The sequence below is a fragment of the Belonocnema kinseyi genome, chromosome 5, assembly GCF_010883055.1.
Source record: "Belonocnema kinseyi isolate 2016_QV_RU_SX_M_011 chromosome 5, B_treatae_v1, whole genome shotgun sequence".
Classification (NCBI taxonomy): domain Eukaryota; kingdom Metazoa; phylum Arthropoda; class Insecta; order Hymenoptera; family Cynipidae; genus Belonocnema; species Belonocnema kinseyi.
Window position 1 is genome coordinate 58,946,336 of NC_046661.1, and position 5,757 is coordinate 58,952,092.

The following is a 5,757-nucleotide window of genomic DNA, read 5'->3' on the forward strand; positions in this document are numbered from 1 at the left end:
CCACCCTCCCTTGACATTCACTTTCCTTCTTCATTTCATACAGAGTTGAGTTTTTTTCTAAATGCGTCAAAAAAGTTTTTTTCGTGAAATATTTGTTGGAAAAGAGGGGATCTTAAGAGCATAAAACAGTTTTTTAAGTGCGCAATAACAGCATATTTAGATGTTTTTTGGGGCATAATTTAAGGTTTTAAAAGACATAAAGTTGGTATCCCTAGTAATACTACAGGTAATTTATGGTAACTTACCATAAATTGCCCAAAATCCAATTAAGAAATGTATAAAATTGTTTAGTAATTTATGGTAATACTAAAGGTAATGTATGGTCAGTCAAGATAAATTAGTCAACATTCAATTTAAAAACTTCTATAAATTTGCGGTAATTTTCATTATTCATTATTTTTCATTATTCACATCTGACATCACTTTTCACTCCTTAGGGAGTAAAAAGTAGAGCTTTTGCAAAGTCCAATAATTTGTTCCAAATAATTAATAAATTATAATAATAATTAACAAGTTATATAAGATACAAAGTCCAAATATTTTTGCAAAGTCCAATAAAAGTAATTTTTTCTCAAAAATTCTTCAGAAAAATTTAATGGGTGATGTTGCTTTTTGAAAATTTCGTGAAGCCAAGTAAGACTAGTAAAAAATCAAGAAAATAAAAATAAATTGTGCCAATTTTCTAAGAATTGACAGAATACAATGAAAGTCATTTTCTTGTAATTCTTTGGCAAAATCAAGTGATTTATGTCCATATACACAAATTTGGTAAATACAAATTTTTCTCTCCATATTTTTAATTCCGTCCAACAATTATTTTGAGAAAGCGTAAAAATATAAGTAAATTTTGTATATCTTCAACCATTTCCCAGGATGCAATAAAAGTACATTTTTTCTTAAAAATTCTCTTGAAAAATCGAGAAAAATTGAGTAAATTATGGCTTTCCTAAAAAATTTCACACCAATCCTTTCTAAAAAGTGAGGAACATTTAATAGATTGTGTCAATCTTCGAAAATTTTGCCAAAGTTCAATTCAAATCTAGTCATGTCCGACCGTGGTCGAATCATGGTATTAGCCATGCTTAAGCCATTGTTCACAATAATAGGATAAACATGGGACGACCCTGAGTGAATATAGACCAAATCTTGAACCACGTCTTCCCCACGCTTACTCCACGCTTACCCCACGCTTAACCCCCGCTCACAGAGACATTCCGTTCTATTAACATAAATTAGAATTTAATAATAAAGTTACGGGCGAATATTTATGTTGGTACGCTCCTGACTCAAAAGTGAACAGCCAGGTAAAGCTAAGGGATGATTCACGAAATCATTCGATCATACGATCGATTGCGCGCGCCATCAGCTAATAAGTGGGAGTAGCTTGGGACCAATGCAATCTATAAAATGATTGCGATACCGGTACCAGGTCTCTTTGCTCTCTGCGTTTCTTTCCTTGAATTACCAGGACATTAAAGACAGAGTTTTAATTGAGGAAGCCTCATTCAAAAAGGACGCTGCCCTCTTATTGCAAACTTCCGTCAACTAAACTATCCAAATTCATCAAAATTTGGATAGTTATACGTAAGTTTTTGGTAATTTACATTTTTTTATTTTTTTATAAATTATTGTAAAATGATTTGATGAAACAAATCAATCCTTTCATCGACCGTTGATATTTATTGATTTCAAATCGTAGATTTCAAATTATTTATGTCTTACGGTCCAATCGTAAATCGAAAAAATAAATATGAGTCAAAAAAACATGTTCTTCGAAACTCAGATATTTTTTTTATAGAAAAAACTCCTTTCAAAACTTCCTGACGTTTCAGTACGCATGTGTACTGAGACGTCAGGAAGTTTTGAAAGGAGTTTTTTCTATTAAATAAATATCTGAGTTTCGAAGAACATGTACTCTGCATTTATGTGGAGACCTCGTTATGCATGTTTGCATTTTAGTGCGGGGATTTTAAATGAATGAAAAAATAGTGTGTGCAACTTTTATTGTAACGACTTTGCACTTTATCATATGATGAAGAAACCTCGTTGTGCATGGTTGAACTAGCTATTGAAATTTATATGGGCATTTTACTTTGAATTTTTATAAAAATGGACCCAGAAAAGAATTTGTAACGACTTTGAAATTAATCATATGATAAAGACCTGGTTGAGCGAAGAAAGTTTTAGTTTCTTTTCGTTTAATATTGGAGGAAAATCCTATTTGAATATTTTTTAATACTTGTGTAATTACTTAAAAATATATTTAATTTATTGCTTAAAGGCGCAATCATCTCTCCCTCGAGTGAATCCACAATCTATGATTTTTGTTGTTTTTCTTTAGGATTTAAAATTTTAGTAGGAAATTTTGTTCTAAAAATAAGATCTACTTACCCAGGTGCAAATTTTCTATTGCCTACCATGACTGGCCCAACCATAACTACTAGAAGTCGGCCCAACAGCGAAATTATAACTTTGGCCCGACCATGTTAGCCGACTATTGGTACAATACCTATTACCAAAATCGGGCCAACTATGGCAATTACACGGAAAAAAATATCCATTAAATTTTATAGAACTAATATTATAGTAGAAAATACGATGGGTAGTTTAATAAATATAATACAATCACTACACTGTTTATAATCGCACGCTATGCAAATTTTTATTCGCCTTGAGGCTCGAACCCTATAAGTTTCGCATTTCTAATTCCTAACGCATAAAGCCTCTCGGCTAACCTAGCTGGAAGTATTACAAAAAATCTGAAATATAATCGACAGCTGTGCATGGCCGTCTGCAAATTTCTGTGAACCATTCTATACAAAATATTGCTACGCTGATAATAATATATGTAATAGGATTTCAGATTTTTAAAATATTGCAAATTATTTTCGAATATTTTATGTGATTAAACAAGATTTAAAATAAATTAAGAAATATTTTAAGATATTTTGAAAGATTTAAAAAATCAATATATCAATTAAGAAGTCCATTAGAAGTCAAAGGATTTCTACAAATTTTCAAAGATTTCAAGATATTTAACAGACTTTAAAGAATCCAATAACATTATTTATATTTTAAAATTTCTTTAAAATCTTAAAGTAATTTAAATTCCACTGAAATTCCTCAAAAAATCTTCAAAATTACTTAAAATCTCTTAAATTCTTTAAAAATATCTTGAACTCTTAAATATTTTGAAATCTTTTAAAATTCGTTTATAAATCTAAAAATTTTCAAAATCAAATAACTCCGGTTAAATCCTTTGAAATTCCTGAAAGTCTGTTCAAATACTTAAAAATATTTTTGAATTATATGAAAATCCTTAAACTCTTTTCATTTTTTTAAAATCATTTAAAATGCTTTCTAAAATTTTTAATTCCTCTACTCATTTTGAAACCATTTTAAATCCATTAAAATGTCACAAAATTCCTTAAAATAACTAAAAATCTCTTGGGCTCATAAAAAGTATTTTAAAGTCTCTAAAATCTTTTGAAAATTCTTTTGCTTTTTTTAATTCTTCTCAAATATTTTAAACCGGTAGTCGGCGTTACTCGTTAACGAAAGATGTCCCATAGTTGCCCTGATGGTTGATCCATGTTTGGGCCATTGTTAGGCAAATAGTCGACCTAACTTCTTCAGAATTTTTAAATCCCTTTATGCCAATCTCCGGGCCGACTTTGACCCAGAGTTGGGACGGTAGTCGGCGTTACTCGTTAACGAAAGATTTTCCATAGTTGCCCTGATGATTGGTCCATGTTCGGGCCAACAGTCGGTCCCACGTTGTCTGCCAACGTTGGCTGTTTAGGTTGGGCCGACAAAAGTATCTTATAAATATAAAAGGTGGCCCAACTTTGACTGCCGATCTACGGCGGGCCAAAGTCGGTTCGACTTTGGGCCAACCCACCTGCTCTGGGTGCCGACCTGAATTCGCACCTGAACTTATTAACTTAAATTCACAAAATTATTCTAAGGTACAGGATAATTTAGGTACGAAAAATAATTTGATGGCGCAAAACAATTCTGATCCAAGCGATTATGAATCTGAAATTGCAGAGACGGACCAATTAATGGCCACTCTGGAAAAATTACAAAATGACGTAAACAAATCAGTATTATCACAAAATACTTTATCACGTTTGGTGAAAAGGAAAAAAATTAAGCGACGTGAATTTGAGGTAGATACGGAAAAAAGAATTGTCTGTCGCAACCTCCTTAGTAAAAAGAATAGATGATGGTGTAGAAATGCAAATTGAAAATTTTGATCAACAAGATAGGATTTTACAAGAAGAAATAATCAATGTCGAACAAAATGTATGTACACTTAAAAAGAAAACGGAAGAAGTTATGACGGAACAGGAAGAGTTAATTGTTACAAATATTAACAATCGGAAGCGTTTTCAAAATATTGAAGATCGTCAAGATTTATTAGAAAGAAAAATTGATAGGAATATGGTTATGGCTTAAAAATTATCCAGTACTGAAATTTTCAGGATCAGGAAAAGAAAGACCTATGATGTTTTTTTTAGCGATTTTAATAAATATATTAAGGCGATTGATGTTAGAAGGGACGATTTCAATTTTGTAGTATATTCGTGCTTAGAAGGTATTGATAGAGACTGGTGGAATCTCGTAGCTACCCCAAATGAAAATGAATTTACATGCAGAGAAAAATTAATTTCAAAATTCTGGAATGATAATATTCGTTTTCAAATTAGTACTGATCTTCAATACGGTTATTATCAAGGAAGATTATCAAAATCGGCATACGCCACTAAAATGAAAAATAACGCTAAAGATTTAATACCACCTCCATCTGAGCGTGAAATCGTTTCTAGATTATCAAGACATTTTTCAGAAGAAATTGGCATAGCATATTTAATTCGCGATATTAAAACATTCGAAAAATTTATAGAACTATTAGAAACTTTAGATCAGGCAGGCTCAATAAATTGCATGGGAGGTTATGATCCTCGTAAAGATAGCGTTTATCAGCAAAATGATTTTGGTATATTTAATCCCGATAAACGAAATATGAGAAATTATAAGGAAGATGGAAGTAGTTTCGAAAATTCTTATCAAAATCAAGAAATGCTTCCAAATTATGAGAATGAAGATTTTAGAAATTCTAGCTTTAAATCAAATAATTTATCACGTGATCGAAGTAATGATCAATACATGAGAAAGGATAATGATAGATTTGGAAATAATTATTATTCAGGTCTGGCATCTAATAATTATCCACGTCAGAATTTTCAAAATCAAGAATATTTTAATCCAAACAACAGCGCTAATCAAAGAAATTATTCTTTCAACAATAAAAATCGATCAAATTTTGATTACGAAAATTCGCAAAATCGTGGTTCGTACTCAGATTTTAATGATCGTAATAGAGATATATATAATGATCAATCTTAAGGGCGTTATCTACGGCCAAATGCTTTTCAAAATAATTATAACTCCCGCCATCAAAACAATGGAAACACCCCTTCACAAAATTATGTAAATGGACGAGTATAAGATAATATTTAAAAGCGAAATCCTAATCATGCAAATCAAGAAAGCTCGACTAGAAATGCGAATGATCGATACCAAATAAAAAAAGAAACTCATAATAATCAACACAATACCCTGCCGCAAAGTAATATAACTAAACAAACTAGAGTTATACAGTCTGTCAAGTTAAAGCGTGGGTGGCTTTACTCGCAGTCGGTAAGGTGTATCGACATGATTTTGGTGTCAAAATATTAAGAAGAGCTCCCT

General features: G+C 31.2%; 1 protein-coding gene across 6 annotated transcripts in view; it reads left to right on the top strand.

The window, feature by feature from the left end:
- The first annotated feature begins 1,463 nt into the window (after window positions 1–1,463).
- The window catches only part of LOC117173985, a 76,452-nt gene continuing 72,158 nt past the window's right edge, over window positions 1,464–5,757 (top strand). For 5 of the 6 annotated variants that reach the window (XM_033362663.1, XM_033362665.1, XM_033362660.1 and 2 more), the window contains exon 1: window positions 1,464–1,584. The gene's annotated coding sequence lies outside the window, so the exon portion shown is untranslated. Of the gene's footprint in view, window positions 1,596–5,757 lie in introns of all 6 variants that reach the window. The other variant, XM_033362661.1, reaches the window with a different exon arrangement.